Here is a 17,168-nt window from a genome sequence, read left to right as displayed (position 1 = left end):
GCACAGATGGCACGCTCAGGACTGGCACACAAGCCCAGAGGCCAATATTAATCTCCCTTTTTTTCAGGGAGAATTTATAAAACCCCAAAAAAAATAAAATAGGCTTTCTATGGCCCACTATTTGTGAGAGAGATGGCACACTCAGGACTGGCACACAAGCCCAAAGGCCAATATTAATCTCCCACTGTATTTTTATCAGGGAGAATTTATACACCCCACAAAAAAAAATACAGAAAAATGAAAAGGCTTTCTATGGCCCACTATGTGAGAGAGATGGCACACACAGGGATGGCACTCTAGCAGAAATGCCAAATTGCCAATCTTAATCTCCCACCAAAAAAAAAAAAAAAAAAAAAAACAGGGAATGTCCTACAATTACTATCTCCCTGCCTGCAGTAATCTCAGCCAGGTATGGCAGGCAGCTACTATCTCCCTGCCTGCAGTAATCTCAGCCAGGTATGGCAGGCAGCAATAAGGAGTGGACTGATGCACAAATGAAATAAAAAGTGTGGACAAACAAAAAAGATAGCTGTGCAGAAAGGAAGGAACAAGAGGATTTGTGCTTTGAAAAAAGCAGTTGGTTTGCACAGCGGCGTACACACAGCAATGCAGCTATCAGGGAGCCTTCTAGGGCAGCCCAATGAGCTACAGCGCTGAGGGGAAAAAAAAAAAAAAAAAAACTTCCACTGTCCCTGCACACCGAGGGTGGTGTTGGACAGTGCAAATCGCTGCAGCACAAGCGGTTTTGTGGTTAATGGACCCTGCCTAACGCTATCCCTGCTTCTGACAAAGCGGCAGCAACCTCTCCCTAAGCTCAGATCAGCAGCAGTAAGATGGCGGTCGGCGGGAACGCCTCTTTATAGCCCCTGTGACGTCGCAGACAGCAAGCCAATCACTGCAATGCCCTTCTCTAAGATGGTGGGGACCAGGACCTATGTCATCACGCTGCCCACACTCTGCGTTTACCTTCATTGGCTGAGAAATGGCGCTTTTCGCGTCATTGAAACGCGACTTTGGCGCGAAAGTCGCGTACCGCATGGCCGACCCCGCACAGGGGTCGGATCGGGTTTCATGAAACCCCGACTTAGCCAAAAGTCGGCGACTTTTGAAAATGTTCGACCCGTTTCGCTCAACCCTAATCTCTACTTCTGTTCTCTGAATCTCTTGGCTTGGAAAGACGGGGCCAGCCAAGCAGCATTCGAGAAATGGAAGAAGAGGCAGTATGCAGTGATGCACAACTGCTTTGTCAGTCTGAATCTGAAGAGGCGGGTGGGCCAGTGCCTACGGTCAGCACACCTCAGTACGCATCTGATGATGAGACTCAGGTGCCACTTTCTGGTGCATACTGTGCTGCCGAGACTACCCAGGCGAAGCAGTTGTTGGAAGAGGGTAGTGTAGATGATGAGGTCCTTGACCCATCATGGCGTGAGGTACAGGAAGGTGTTGGGAGCAGCTCTGAGGAAGATATTCCCAGAACGGCCCGAAATGGAGGGAGAGGGCAGACTGGGTTGCCTGTAGCCTTCACTTTGGCACCCATTAGGAGCATGCCTCTTCCAAAACCTAAAACGGGCACTCGCAAGACTTGCAGTGCCTGGTCCTTTTTTGACACAGTTGCAGAAGACATTTGCTTTGTCAAATGCAAGCTGTGTCATCAGAAAGTGAAAAGAAGGAAAAGTGTCACCAACCTCAATACCACAAATATGTGGAAACATGTGCAGACCAAGCACGTGGTAGAGTTACAAAAACACACTGAAGACCTAAGCCAACCTACAGCGCCACCTACCACCTCTTCAACTCGTGTTGTAGACTCTTCCTCCAGCTCACACACAGCTCTTTCGGCTTCCTCACAGGATCGCCATTGAAGAACCTCTGGCACTGTTGTACAGAGACCCAGTGTAATTCCACCCACAGCACCACGTTCCCTGTCATTCTCACACTCCCAGCCTAGTCTACAGACATCGGTAGCACAGGCATGGGAGAAAAGGTGGCCATTCTCGGCAAACCACCCCTGGCACAGGCTCTGAATGCTGGCATTGCCAAACTACTGTCCCTTGAAGTGCTCTCATTCAGGCTGGTGGAGACTGACACCTACAGTAACTTCATGGCATTGGCAGTCCCACAATACAACGTGCCCAGCCACTTTTAGTTCAGCAGGCAAGCCATCCCTACCCTGTAAAAGCATGTGGAGGGAAACATTAACCATGCGCTACTAAACGCCGTCAGTAGCAAGGTCCACCTGACCACCGATGCGTGGACCAGTCACCATAGACAGGGACGATACCTTTCCCTCACTGCCCATTGGGTAAATGTTGTGAAGCCGGGGTACAGATCTTGAGAGTGGCGCTGTACATGTTCTGCCAACTCCAAGGATTGCAGGAATCCAGTCTGTACATTTTGACTCCTCATCATCATCCAGTTCCTCTGAATTATCGCTGCAGGAGCCTTCACAGTCCACCTCCACATGGACCAGTGAACGTTTACCTGTTACGACCGATATGAGCAAAGCTGTGGCCAAACATCAACAGGCCGTATTGAAATTAATTTCTTTGGAGAATCAAAGCCACACAGCGCAGGAGCTCTGGAATGCCATCAAGCAGGAGAGCGACGTGTGGTTTGTGCCAGCGAATCTCCAACCAGGCATGGTAGTGTGTGACAATGGCCGAAATCTGGTGGCAGCTCTGGGCCTAGGCAACCTCACTCACATCCCATGTCTGGCACATGTGCTCAACTTGGTCGTGCAGAGTTTTTTGAGGGACTATCCGAATCTTGATGCACTGCTGCACAAGGTCCGCCTAGAGTGCGCTCACTTGCGGCGTTACAGCATGGCAAGATCGCGAATTACAGCTCTGCAGCGCCGTTTCCGCTTTCCGGAACATCGCATCATATGTGACCTACCCACCAGGTGGAATTCAACGTTACATATGTTGTAGAGGTTGTGTGAGCAGCAGGCAGCAGTAATGGAGTACGAGCTGCATGAGGCACAAAAAAGTCGCACTGCGCGCCATTCAGACTTCACCACCACTTCATCTGCCAGGTTTTGCGTGCCTTCGATGATTCCACACGGATGGCGAGTGCAGATGATACCAAGCATGACTATCCCCCTTATCTGCCTGCTTGAAAAAACACTGCAAGCGCTAAGGGAGGAGGTTGTGGAAGAGGTGGAGGATGAGGAGTCACAAATGCCATCTGCTTCTGGACAGTCTGCACAACGTGGTTTCTCACAAAGGCCTAGGCAGGGGACACTTTGTGAGGAGGATGAGGAGGAGCCAATGGAGGAGGAAGACATCTGTCCAGAGGAGGGAGTTACACAATGCTCTAGTAGTCAGTATGTAGAGCGAGGGTGGGGTGATGCAGAGCAGGCAGAGATCACGCCTCAAGCAGGGGACAGCATTTCTTGGCCAGTTGGCAGTCTGCAGCACATGGTTGATTTCATGCTGCAGTGCCTGAGAAACGACCACTGCATCACCCACATTCTCAACACGGCTGATTATTGGGTGTACACCCTCCTAGATCCTCGCTACCGGGACAACTTACAAAGCTTCATAACACCGTTGAACCGGAAGTGTAAAATGCGGGAGTACCAAGACACACTGGTGCATTCCATCATGTTCTCCATTCCACCTGAGAGCAGTGCTGCTAGTGCTTTACAAAGCAGCTCAGTGCTTCGAGGCAGTGGTGGAAGCTCTGCACAAAGAGGGAGCAGAAGCAGTGCCTCAGCACAAGGCAAGACCAGTATGGCCCAAATGTGGCAAATTTTGTGTGCCTGTCACAGACGGCTCCAGTCAACAGGAGGCAACATTTCCATCAGATGGTGACAGACTACATGTCTTGCCCTCTCAGTGTACTCCCAGACAGCTCTTCTCCCTTCAGGTTTTGGGTCTCTAAGCTGGATACATGGCCAGAGCTTAGCCAGTATGCATTGGAGGTGTTGGCTTGCCCTGCTGCTAGTGTATTATCGGAACGCGTCTTTAAGGGGGCAGGTGGTGTACTAACAGACCGTCGCATGCAACTATCCTCCGGTAACTTTGACCGGCTTACTTTTCTGAAAATGAACAAGGCCTGGATCTCGCAGGAATTTGCCACTCCTCTTCCAGATTAAATAATTGGTTGGCAACAGTATCCAGGTCTCCTGTTGTGTTCATGTTTCTACCACCTGAACTGTAATCCCTGGGCTCCAACACCGCCTGTTGCTGCTCAGAAGTGCCATCTGCACAGTCAACACTTGCTCCTGTGTTATTGGGGTTCAGTAACATCAGCTGTTCCCCTGCTGTGTATCCGGCAATTTCTCCTGCTCCGTCCACACTCACAATACAACAGATATTAAAATTGCTCAAATTAGGCCTCTGCCTACACTCTGTTTCTCCTGGATTCCCTGGGCTCCAACACCGCCTGTTGCTGCTCAGAATTGCCATCTGCAAAGTCAACACTTGCTGCCGTGTTATTGGGGTTCCGTAATGTCAGCTGTTCCCCTGCTGTTTATCCAGCAATTTCTCCTGCTCCGTCCACACTCACACTACAACAGATATTAAACTTGCTCAAATTAGGCCTCTGCCTACACTCTGTTTCTCCTGGATTCCCTGGGCTCCAACACCGCCAGTTGCTGCTCAGAAGTGCCGTCTGCACTGTCAACACTTGCTCCTGTGTTATTGGGGTTCAGTAACGTCAGCTGTTCCCCTGATGTGTATCTGATAATTTCTCCTGCTCCGTCCACACTCACACTACAACACATATTAAACTTGCTCAAATTAGGCCTCTGCCTACACTCTGTTTCTCCTGGATTCCTTGGGCTCCAACACCGCCAGTTGCTGCTCAGAAGTGCTGTCTGCACAGTCAACACTTGCTCCTGTGTTATTGGGGTTCAGTAATGTCAGCTGATCCCCTGCTGTGTGTGTGGCAATTTCGCCTGCTCCTTCCACATTCTCACTATTACAGATATTAAACTGTCTCCAATTAGGCCTCAGCCTACACTCTGTTTCTCCTGCAATCCCTGGGCTCCAACACCGCCAGTTGCTGCTCAGAAGTGTTTTTGGCACGGGTACTCCCTCCTGCCCAGCCTGGTTCCAGCACGCCAGCTGTTTCGGGGTAGTGTCAAGGTCACTTTGCCTACAATACGTTGTCCTGTTGGGTTGCGGTCGGGTTACCCGACTCTATGGTGCCTGCAGTTTAGGTGCTTCCTATGTGGGCTGCGGGAACTGGCAATCAAGGCTGGTTCCTTAGTGCCAATAGGACAAGCTCCCCCTGTAGGACTGTGGGTTTTCGGTAACGCCGGCCGGCTCGTGGCCTTGCAATTTTTTTTTCATGTGGGCCTTCTGCTTCCTATCTGAGTTCCAGCACCATTAGCTGGCTCTTTGGAAGTCAATCATGAAGAGGTCCCCCTGGGTTCCAGTACCATCAGCTTGTTCCAGGCAGAGCCTTTGGCTTAGGTACCTCCTTCTCGGTATCCGAGTTCCACCAACATCTGCTAGTCCTTGGCAGTGCTTTCTGGCACGGGTACCTCCTGCTTAGTAACCGGGTTCCAGTACCGTCAGTTGGTCCTCGGTAGTTCCATTGGCTCTTTTACCTTCTGCTCCCCATCCAGTACAATCAGCTGGTTCCAGACAGAGCCTTTGGCTTAGGTGCCTCCTTCTCGGTATCTGAGTTCCATCAACATTTGGTGGTCCTTGGTAGTGCTTTCTGGCATGGGTACCTCCTTCTTAGTAACCGGCGTCCAGTACCGTCAGCTGCTTCTCGGTAGTTCTATTGGCTCTTGTACCTTCTGCTACCCATCCGGGTTCCAGTACCGTCAGCTGGTACTCAGCAGTGTCTTTGGCTCTTGTACCTTCTACTCCCCATCCTGGTTCCAGTACCGTCAGCTGGTTCCAGGCAGAGCCTTTGGCTTAGGTGCCTCCTTCTCTGTATCCGAGTTCCACCAACGTCTGGTGGTCCTTGGTAGTGCTTTCTGGCATGGGTACCTGCTGCTTAGTAACCGGGTTCCAGTACCATCAGCTGGTCCTCGGTAGTTCCATTGGCTCTTGTACCTTCGGCTACCCATCCGGGTTCCATTACCGTCAGCTGGTTCTCGGCAGTTCCTCAGCCTTCTTGTACTTTCTGCTACATTTCCAAGTTCAAGCTTTTTGAAATGGTTTTTGGAAATCACTCTGGATCTCCCTGAGGACGACCCTAAAGACGACGACCCTGAAGACCACCCCGAAGAAGATGACGACCCTGGAGACGACCACCCTGAAGACCACCCCGAAGAAGACGATGACCCCGGAGACGACGACCCCGGAGATGATGACCCTGGAGATGACAACACTGAAGACCACCCGAAGAAGACGATGACCCCGGAGACGACGACCCTGAAGACCACCCCGAAGAATACCAAGAAGCAGAAGAACAAGAAGCTGCAGAACAAAAAGCAGAAGTACATTAAGTATAAGACTAAAAATCAGAGCCAAAGATATTATCTAAATTATAAACAGAAAAAGGCTAAGCATTGTATGGGGGTGAGTCCGTTCCTCCTCGTGGTGCCCCTGGAAAAAACCTGCTGCTGCAGGCAAAACTGAACGCGGACAAATCCTGTTGTAAATCTTTTGTGACAGACAGAACGGAAGGTGTAATCTTCAAACTTTTATAGATAACAACTACAGGAATGCCTGTCACAAATAAGAATATGATAAAGAAGAAGATGAAAAAGTGGAATATGAAGAATAATAATTGTTGAATAAGACGAATATGAAGAATTTAAAAAAAGGAATAATATGAAGAAGGTGAAGAAGAAGAAGATGAATAAGGTGAAGAAGAAGTTGATGAAAAAGATGCTGCTGCTGAGGATGATGAAGGAAAAAGTGTGGGAGAAGTAAAAAAGAAGATGAAGAGCATGGAAGTAGTGAAACATAAATATCTGACAAAATATAAAAAAGCTTAACAATAGTCAATATCTTTGTAACTCCGAACGTCTTAAAAAAAAAAAAATTCCTGCTATTCCATTTGATTGGCCTAAACCTCTATGCATTTAATGTCTCCTCCACCTCCCCCAATACATTCCACATTATTCTTAGTTGTTTTCCTTCATGTAGAATTAACCTACAAGGAAAGAAAGAGTTTATTTTAATTCCGATATTTTTGTCCCATTGACTTGCTTTGGTTTCCGGTATTGGAATCGGCGATATCCGATATTTTTTGGGTATCGGTCCGATCCAATCTGATCCGATATTTTCGGATATCGGAAGGTATCGCTCAACACTAGTTATGATACCTTTTTAATGGCTGACAAAAATAAAATAAATGATGTTACAAAGCAAGCTTTCAAGACTTCTTAGGTCCCTTCCTCAGGCATGGTATAACAAAGTTTCTGAAGAAACACAAATATATGCACAAAAAAAGGCATGGTATAATAAATGAACGTTTAAATAAATAAACTGAGCTCAGAGAATGAATCATTAATTGGATTAGATTAGTGGTGTGAAAGTTTTGTAGCCCTGAAATCCAAATAAGATCTAAGGCCTGGTGCCCTCAACTTCTTTGGAGCAGATTCCTCGGATTTTTTTTTATCTGTAATTGTGTGGCGATGACATCTCATCCTTGCTCTCAGTTTTATTTCTCCCACATAGAGGCCCTCAGTAGGACATATAGTGCACAGAATTAAGTACACCACATTGGAAGAAGTACATGGGAATGTCTTGGGAATCTTATAGTCCTTAGGTGTGTTGAGAATCTGTATCCTGTCTGTGATCTCTACATGAGTGTAGGTTTTGCAGCTGCTCTTGCATTTTTCTGCTCTTCACATTGCATGGATATCTGGGGCATTAATCTTCGGATCATGATGTTTCTTAAATTTGGAGGTTGCCTGTAGCACAGTGTCACGATTCACACCGTGCTGCCAACAATATGTCACCGATCGTGGGTGACCTTTGCCCAGCACACAGCTATCACATGTGCAGGGGGCTTATCTTAGGTATCCCTCCACTGCTACAATGTAATGAAAACACAAACAAGGCTACTGACCTATAAATTTACCGCAGGGGCTTATTTTAGTTATCCCACTGGTGCTACAATATCACGAACTGCAGGGACTTATGTATATCCCGCTTTCCAATTCCGCTCTCCGACGCCCCCTTACCCTCAGGTCAGTCAGTGAACTACACCTGGGATAATTAGTCGCCGGACGGGCCGCTTCACTGTGGACTGGCTAGCAGGTATGCCGCAGCGAGGCAATTATAAATGCTCAGGCCGCAGCCAGACAATAGCTTATATAACCCCGTTCCGTCGCTGCCAGCTCACCTGCCTAGCCCAGAACACACTTCGCTGCCACCAGCTCAGATTTCTCACAGAGAGGGGTTCAGAGCCAACCCAGTTTAGTAGCGTAATTAACTTCAGAAGACTTAGGGCACATTTTAGACGAAGAAAACAAAGCTAGTAATTTATACATTTTACTCCATAAAAGATTAGGCAGTGTTTATAAAAGGCATATAAAGATGTTACAATATGAGACAAAGTATGAACAGCAATTATAAAATAAACAGGGATAAAAACAGAAAGTAACACTTACATGTGCTCAGATCATTTTAAGCTAACCAGGCTGGTAGGCGGAGCCAAATGTCCCCGTTCATCAGACAAGACCTGCTGTAACAGCTCCTCAGGCAAGACTCAAGGTTGGGCTCACTGGCATCATGAAAGGGGCTGAGTTCCCACCGCCCTCCCCTTTCCCTCAAAGTTACAGATATGCCAGCCTAACTTATTATTATCATATCTTGGCTTCAGAACATGCCAGAGTCACAGCACACCCATCATTCATCTTATATTAAAATTAGCTTTCTATTGATAACAAATTCTGTTGTGGATTCTGTTTTCGGGCACCCTCTGGTGGTTACTGATGGTACTGGGTGACTTGTGTTTTCTGCGGTCTCTGGTGTCCACCTGTTCTATCAGGATATGGGAGTTTCCTATTTAACCTGGCTTTCTTGTCATTTCCTCGCCGGCTATCAATGTAATCAGTGTGTCTTGTTACCTCTGCTTCCCGCTTCAGTAATCTTCAGGACAAGCTAAGTTTTTGATTTTCCTGTTCCACGTTTTGCTTAATTTTTGTCTTAGTCCAGCTTGTAGATATGTGATTCCTTTTTGCTGGTTGCTCTAGTGGGCTGATATTACTCCTCATGTTCCATGAGTTGGCACATGAGTTCAAGTAATTTCAAGATAGTTTTTTTGTAGGGTTTTTCGCTGACCGCGCAGTTCACTTTTGTATCCTCTGCTATCTAGCTTTAGCGGGCCTCATTTTGCTGAATCTGTTTTCATAACTACGTATGTGCTTTCCTCTCATTTCACCGTCATTACATGTGGGGGGCTGCTATTTCTGTGGGGTGTTTCTCTGGAGGCAAGAGAGGTCTGTGTTTCTTCTAATAGGGGAAGTTAGTCCTTCGGCTGGCGCGAGACGTCTAGGAATCATCGTAGGCACGTTCCTCGGCTACAGCTAGTTGTGTGTTTAGGTTCAGGATCGCGGTCAGCTCAGTTTCCATCACCCTAGAGCTTGTTTTGTTTTTTGTGCTTGTCCTTTTGTGATCCCCTGCCATTGGGATCATGACAGTATAGCCGGCCAAAAAGTGGTAATTGTATTGGCTGAAGTAGGAGGAAAAGTAGTCTGAGGAAGTTTTTTTTTTTTCCCCTCAGAGTTTGCTGCCTAGCCTTAATTGCAGCCTGGCTGCGTCTTACCTCCTCTTAATCCTTGAATGGCTCTGACCTCAGCTGTTTATCATGGACGTCCAGAGTTTGGCTTCCAGCCTGAATAATCTTGCTGCTAAGGTTCAAAATATAAAAGATTTTGTTGTACATGCTCCTATGTCTGAACCTAGAATTCCTATCCCAGAGTTTTTTTCTGGAGATAGATCTAGTTTTCTGAATTTTAGGAACAATTGCAAGTTGTTTCTTTCTTTGAAATCTCGCTCCTCTGGAGACCCTGCTCAGCAAGTCAAAATTGTTATATCTTTCCTGCGGGGTGACCCTCAGAATTTGGCATTTGCATTGGCACCAGGGGATCCTGCGTTGCTCAATGTGGATGCATTTTTTCTGGCATTGGGTTTGCTCTATGAGGAACCTAACCTGTAGATTCAGGCTGAAAAAGCTTTATTGGCTCTCTCTCAGGGGCAAGATGAAGCAGAAATATATTGTCAGAAATTTCGGAAATGGTCGGTGCTTACTCAGTGGAATGAGTGTGCCCTGGCTGCAAGATTCAGAGATGGCCTTTCTGAGGCCATTAAAGATGTTATGGTGGGGTTCCCTGCGCCTACAGGTCTGAAAGAGTCTATGACTATGGCTATTCAGATTGATCGGCGTTTACGGGAGCGCAAACCTGTGCACCATTTGGCGGTGTCTTCTGAACAGGCACCTGAGACAATGCAATGTGATAGAATTCAGTCCAGAAGTGAACGGCAAAACTATAGGCGGAAAAATGGGTTGTGTTTTTATTGTGGTGATTCAGCTCATGTTATATCAGCATGCTCTAAACGCACAAAAAAGGTTGATAAGTCTGTTGCCATTAGTACTTTACAGTCTAAGTTCATTCTGTCTGTGACTCTGATTTGTTCATTATCAGCCATTTCCGTTGATGCCTATGTGGATTCAGGCGCTGCCCTGAGTCTTATGGATTGGTCATTTGCCAACCGCTGTGGGTTTAGTCTGGAGCCTCTGGAAGTCCCTATTCCTTTGAAAGGAATTGACTCTACACCTTTGGCTATGAACAAGCCTCAGTACTGGACACAGGTGACCATGCGTATGACTCCCGTTCATCAGGAGCTGATTCGCTTCCTGGTACTGTATAATTTACATGATGTCTTAGTGCTTGGTCTGCCATGGTTACAAACTCATAACCCAGTCTTGGACTGGAAAACGATGTCTGTGTTAAGCTGGGGATGTCAGGGGGTTCATGATGATGCACCTCCGATTTCTATCGCTTCATCTACTCCTTCTGAGGTTCCTGTATTTTTGTCTGATTATCGGGATGTTTTTGAGGAGCCTAAGCTCAATTCGCTTCCTCCTCACAGGGATTGCGATTGTGCTATAGATTTGATTCCTGGCAGTAAATTTCCTAAAGGACGTTTGTTCAATCTGTCAGTGCCAGAGCATACTGCTATGCGGGATTATGTTAAGGAGTCCTTGGAAAAGGGACATATCCGTCCATCTTCGTCCCCTTTGGGAGCAGGTTTTTTTTTCGTGGCCAAAAAAGATGGTTCCTTGAGGCCTTGTATAGATTACCGTCTTTTGAATAAGATTACAGTCAAATATCAGTATCCTTTGCCATTGTTGACTGATTTGTTCGCTCGCATTAAGGGGGCTAAATGGTTCACTAAGATTGATCTTCGGGGTGCGTATAATCTTGTGCGGATAAAGCAGGGTGATGAGTGGAAAACCGCATTTAATACGCCGGAGGGCCATTTTGAGTATTTGGTGATGCCTTTTGGACTTTCTAATGCTCCTTCTGTCTTCCAGTCCTTTATGCACGATATTTTCCGTGAATATCTGGATAAATTTATGATTGTGTATTTGGATGATGTTTTGGTTTTTTCTGATGACTGGGAGTCCCATGTTCAGCAGGTCAGGAAGGTGTTTCAGGTCCTGCGGGCCAATTCTTTGTTTGTAAAAGGTTCAAAGTGTCTCTTTGGAGTCCAGAAGATTTCTTTTTTGGGGTATATTTTTTCCCCTTCTACTATTGAGATGGATCCCGTCAAGGTTCAGGCTATTTGTGACTGGACGCAGCCTACATCTCTTAAGAGTCTACAGAAGTTCTTGGGCTTTGCTAATTTTTATCGTCGTTTCATAACTAATTTTTCTAGTGTTGTTAAGCCTTTGACGGATTTGACTAAGAAGGGTGCTGATGTTGCTGATTGGTCTCCTGCGGCTGTGGAGGCCTTTCAGGAACTGAAGCGCCGGTTTTCTTCTGCTCCTGTGTTGCGTCAGCCTGATGTTTCGCTTCCTTTTCAGGTTGAGGTTGATGCTTCCGAGATTGGAGCGGGGGCGGTTTTGTCGCAGAGAAGCTCCGATTGCTCAGTGATGAAGCCATGTGCGTTCTTTTCTAGAAAGTTTTCGCCCACTGAGCGGAATTATGATGTTGGTAATCGGGAGCTTTTGGCCATGAAGTGGGCATTTGAGGAGTGGCGTCATTGGCTTGAGGGTGCTAGACATCGTGTGGTGGTCTTGACTGATCACAAAAATCTGATTTACCTTGAGTCTGCCAAGCGTCTGAATCCTAGACAGGCTCGTTGGTCACTGTTTTTCTCCCGTTTCGATTTTGTGGTTTCATACCTGCCAGGTTCAAAGAATGTGAAGGCGGATGCTCTTTCTAGGAGTTTTGTGCCTGACTCCCCTGGAAATTCTGAGCCCACTGGTATCCTTAGGGATGGGGTGATTTTGTCGGCTGTCTCCCCAGACTTGCGACGTGCTTTGCAGGAGTTTCAGGCGGATAAACCTGATCGTTGTCCGCCTGAAAGACTGTTTGTTCCGGATAATTGGACCAGTAGAGTCATCTCCGAGGTCCATTCTTCTGCGTTGGCAGGTCATCCTGGAATATTTGGTACTAGAGACTTGGTGGCCAGGTCTTTTTGGTGGCCTTCCTTGTCGAGGGATGTGCGTTCTTTTGTGCAGTCTTGTGAAGTTTGCGCTCGGGCTAAGCCTTGCTGTTCTCGGGCCAGTGGATTGTTGTCACCTTTGCCTATCCCGAAGAGGCCTTGGACGCACATTTCCATGGACTTTATTTCGGATCTCCTTGTCTCTCAAAAAATGTCCGTCATCTGGGTTGTGTGTGACCGCTTTTCTAAGATGGTTCATCTGGTACCCTTGCCTAAGTTACCTTCCTCCTCTGAGTTGGTCCCTCTGTTTTTTCAGAACGTGGTTCGTTTGCATGGGATTCTGGAGAACATCGTTTCTGACAGGGGATCCCAGTTTGTGTCTAGATTTTGGCGGACGTTCTGTGCTAAGATGGGCATTGATTTGTCCTTTTCGTCTGCATTCCATCCTCAGACGAATGGCCAGACGGAACGAACTAATCAGACCTTGGAAACTTATTTAAGGTGTTTTGTTTCTGCTGATCAAGATGACTGGGTTACCTTTTTGCCGCTTGCCGAATTTGCCCTTAATAATCGGGCTAGTTCTGCTACCTTGGTTTCTCCTTTCTTTTGTAATTCGGGGTTTCATCCTCGTTTTTCCTCTGGTCAGGTGGAGCCTTCTGATTGTCCTGGAGTGGACATGGTGGTGGATAGGTTGCATCAGATTTGGAGTCATGTGGTGGACAATTTGAAGTTGTCCCAGGAGAGGGCTCAGCAGTTTGCTAATCGCCGTCGCCGCGTGGGTCCTCGACTTCGTGTTGGGGACTTGGTGTGGTTGTCTTCTCGTTTTGTTCCTATGAAGGTCTCTTCTCCTAAGTTCAAGCCTCGGTTCATCGGTCCCTATAGGATCTTGGAAATTCTTAACCCTGTGTCGTTTCGTTTGGATCTCCCGGCATCGTTTGCTATTCATAATGTGTTCCATCGGTCGTTGTTGCGGAAGTATGAGGTACCTGTTGTTCCTTCGCTTGAACCTCCTGCTCCGGTGCTGGTGGAGGGAGAATTGGAGTATGTCGTGGAGAAGATCTTGGATTCTCGTGTTTCCAGACAGAAACTCCAATATTTGGTCAAGTGGAAGGGTTATGGTCAGGAGGATGATTCTTGGGTGGTTGCCTCTGATGTTCATGCTGCTGATTTGGTCCGTGCATTTCATAGGGCTCATCCTGGTCGCCCTGGTGGTTCTCGTGAGGGTTCGGTGACCCCTCCTCAAGGGGGGGGTACTGTTGTGGATTCTGTTTTTGGGCTCCCTCTGGTGGTTACTGATGGTACTGGGTGACTTGTGTTTTCTGCGGTCTCTGGTGTCCACCTGTTCTATCAGGATATGGGAGTTTCCTATTTAACCTGGCTTTCTTGTCATTTCCTCGCCGGCTATCAATGTAATCAGTGTGTCTTGTTACCTCTGCTTCCCGCTTCAGTAATCTTCAGGACAAGCTAAGTTTTTGATTTTCCTGTTCCACGTTTTGCTTAATTTTTGTCTTAGTCCAGCTTGTAGATATGTGATTCCTTTTTGCTGGTTGCTCTAGTGGGCTGATATTACTCCTCATGTTCCATGAGTTGGCACATGAGTTCAAGTAATTTCAGGATGGTATTTTTGTAGGGTTTTTCCCTGACCGCGCAGTTCACTTTTGTATCCTCTGCTATCTAGCTTTAGCGGGCCTCATTTTGCTGAATCTGTTTTCATAACTACGTATGTGCTTTCCTCTCATTTCACCGTCATTACATGTGGGGGGCTGCTATTTCTGTGGGGTGTTTCTCTGGAGGCAAGAGAGGTCTGTGTTTCTTCTAATAGGGGAAGTTAGTCCTTCGGCTGGCGCGAGACGTCTAGGAATCATCGTAGGCACGTTCCTCGGCTACAGCTAGTTGTGTGTTTAGGTTCAGGATCGCGGTCAGCTCAGTTTCCATCACCCTAGAGCTTGTTTTGTTTTTTGTGCTTGTCCTTTTGTGATCCCCTGCCATTGGGATCATGACAGTATAGCCGGCCAAAAAGTGGTAATTGTATTGGCTGAAGTAGGAGGAAAAGTAGTCTGAGGAAGTTTTTTTTTTTTCCCCTCAGAGTTTGCTGCCTAGCCTTAATTGCAGCCTGGCTGCGTCTTACCTCCTCTTAATCCTTGAATGGCTCTGACCTCAGCTGTTTATCATGGACGTCCAGAGTTTGGCTTCCAGCCTGAATAATCTTGCTGCTAAGGTTCAAAATATAAAAGATTTTGTTGTACATGCTCCTATGTCTGAACCTAGAATTCCTATCCCAGAGTTTTTTTCTGGAGATAGATCTAGTTTTCTGAATTTTAGGAACAATTGCAAGTTGTTTCTTTCTTTGAAATCTCGCTCCTCTGGAGACCCTGCTCAGCAAGTCAAAATTGTTATATCTTTCCTGCGGGGTGACCCTCAGAATTTGGCATTTGCATTGGCACCAGGGGATCCTGCGTTGCTCAATGTGGATGCATTTTTTCTGGCATTGGGTTTGCTCTATGAGGAACCTAACCTGTAGATTCAGGCTGAAAAAGCTTTATTGGCTCTCTCTCAGGGGCAAGATGAAGCAGAAATATATTGTCAGAAATTTCGGAAATGGTCGGTGCTTACTCAGTGGAATGAGTGTGCCCTGGCTGCAAGATTCAGAGATGGCCTTTCTGAGGCCATTAAAGATGTTATGGTGGGGTTCCCTGCGCCTACAGGTCTGAAAGAGTCTATGACTATGGCTATTCAGATTGATCGGCGTTTACGGGAGCGCAAACCTGTGCACCATTTGGCGGTGTCTTCTGAACAGGCACCTGAGACAATGCAATGTGATAGAATTCAGTCCAGAAGTGAACGGCAAAACTATAGGCGGAAAAATGGGTTGTGTTTTTATTGTGGTGATTCAGCTCATGTTATATCAGCATGCTCTAAACGCACAAAAAAGGTTGATAAGTCTGTTGCCATTAGTACTTTACAGTCTAAGTTCATTCTGTCTGTGACTCTGATTTGTTCATTATCAGCCATTTCCGTTGATGCCTATGTGGATTCAGGCGCTGCCCTGAGTCTTATGGATTGGTCATTTGCCAACCGCTGTGGGTTTAGTCTGGAGCCTCTGGAAGTCCCTATTCCTTTGAAAGGAATTGACTCTACACCTTTGGCTATGAACAAGCCTCAGTACTGGACACAGGTGACCATGCGTATGACTCCCGTTCATCAGGAGCTGATTCGCTTCCTGGTACTGTATAATTTACATGATGTCTTAGTGCTTGGTCTGCCATGGTTACAAACTCATAACCCAGTCTTGGACTGGAAAACGATGTCTGTGTTAAGCTGGGGATGTCAGGGGGTTCATGATGATGCACCTCCGATTTCTATCGCTTCATCTACTCCTTCTGAGGTTCCTGTATTTTTGTCTGATTATCGGGATGTTTTTGAGGAGCCTAAGCTCAATTCGCTTCCTCCTCACAGGGATTGCGATTGTGCTATAGATTTGATTCCTGGCAGTAAATTTCCTAAAGGACGTTTGTTCAATCTGTCAGTGCCAGAGCATACTGCTATGCGGGATTATGTTAAGGAGTCCTTGGAAAAGGGACATATCCGTCCATCTTCGTCCCCTTTGGGAGCAGGTTTTTTTTTCGTGGCCAAAAAAGATGGTTCCTTGAGGCCTTGTATAGATTACCGTCTTTTGAATAAGATTACAGTCAAATATCAGTATCCTTTGCCATTGTTGACTGATTTGTTCGCTCGCATTAAGGGGGCTAAATGGTTCACTAAGATTGATCTTCGGGGTGCGTATAATCTTGTGCGGATAAAGCAGGGTGATGAGTGGAAAACCGCATTTAATACGCCGGAGGGCCATTTTGAGTATTTGGTGATGCCTTTTGGACTTTCTAATGCTCCTTCTGTCTTCCAGTCCTTTATGCACGATATTTTCCGTGAATATCTGGATAAATTTATGATTGTGTATTTGGATGATGTTTTGGTTTTTTCTGATGACTGGGAGTCCCATGTTCAGCAGGTCAGGAAGGTGTTTCAGGTCCTGCGGGCCAATTCTTTGTTTGTAAAAGGTTCAAAGTGTCTCTTTGGAGTCCAGAAGATTTCTTTTTTGGGGTATATTTTTTCCCCTTCTACTATTGAGATGGATCCCGTCAAGGTTCAGGCTATTTGTGACTGGACGCAGCCTACATCTCTTAAGAGTCTACAGAAGTTCTTGGGCTTTGCTAATTTTTATCGTCGTTTCATAACTAATTTTTCTAGTGTTGTTAAGCCTTTGACGGATTTGACTAAGAAGGGTGCTGATGTTGCTGATTGGTCTCCTGCGGCTGTGGAGGCCTTTCAGGAACTGAAGCGCCGGTTTTCTTCTGCTCCTGTGTTGCGTCAGCCTGATGTTTCGCTTCCTTTTCAGGTTGAGGTTGATGCTTCCGAGATTGGAGCGGGGGCGGTTTTGTCGCAGAGAAGCTCCGATTGCTCAGTGATGAAGCCATGTGCGTTCTTTTCTAGAAAGTTTTCGCCCACTGAGCGGAATTATGATGTTGGTAATCGGGAGCTTTTGGCCATGAAGTGGGCATTTGAGGAGTGGCGTCATTGGCTTGAGGGTGCTAGACATCGTGTGGTGGTCTTGACTGATCACAAAAATCTGATTTA

The sequence above is a fragment of the Ranitomeya imitator genome, chromosome 2 (genome assembly GCF_032444005.1).
Source record: "Ranitomeya imitator isolate aRanImi1 chromosome 2, aRanImi1.pri, whole genome shotgun sequence".
In the NCBI taxonomy this organism is placed as follows: Eukaryota; Metazoa; Chordata; class Amphibia; order Anura; family Dendrobatidae; genus Ranitomeya; species Ranitomeya imitator.
The sequence above is the reverse complement of the archived record's forward strand: the minus strand, read 5'-3'. Positions refer to the sequence as shown.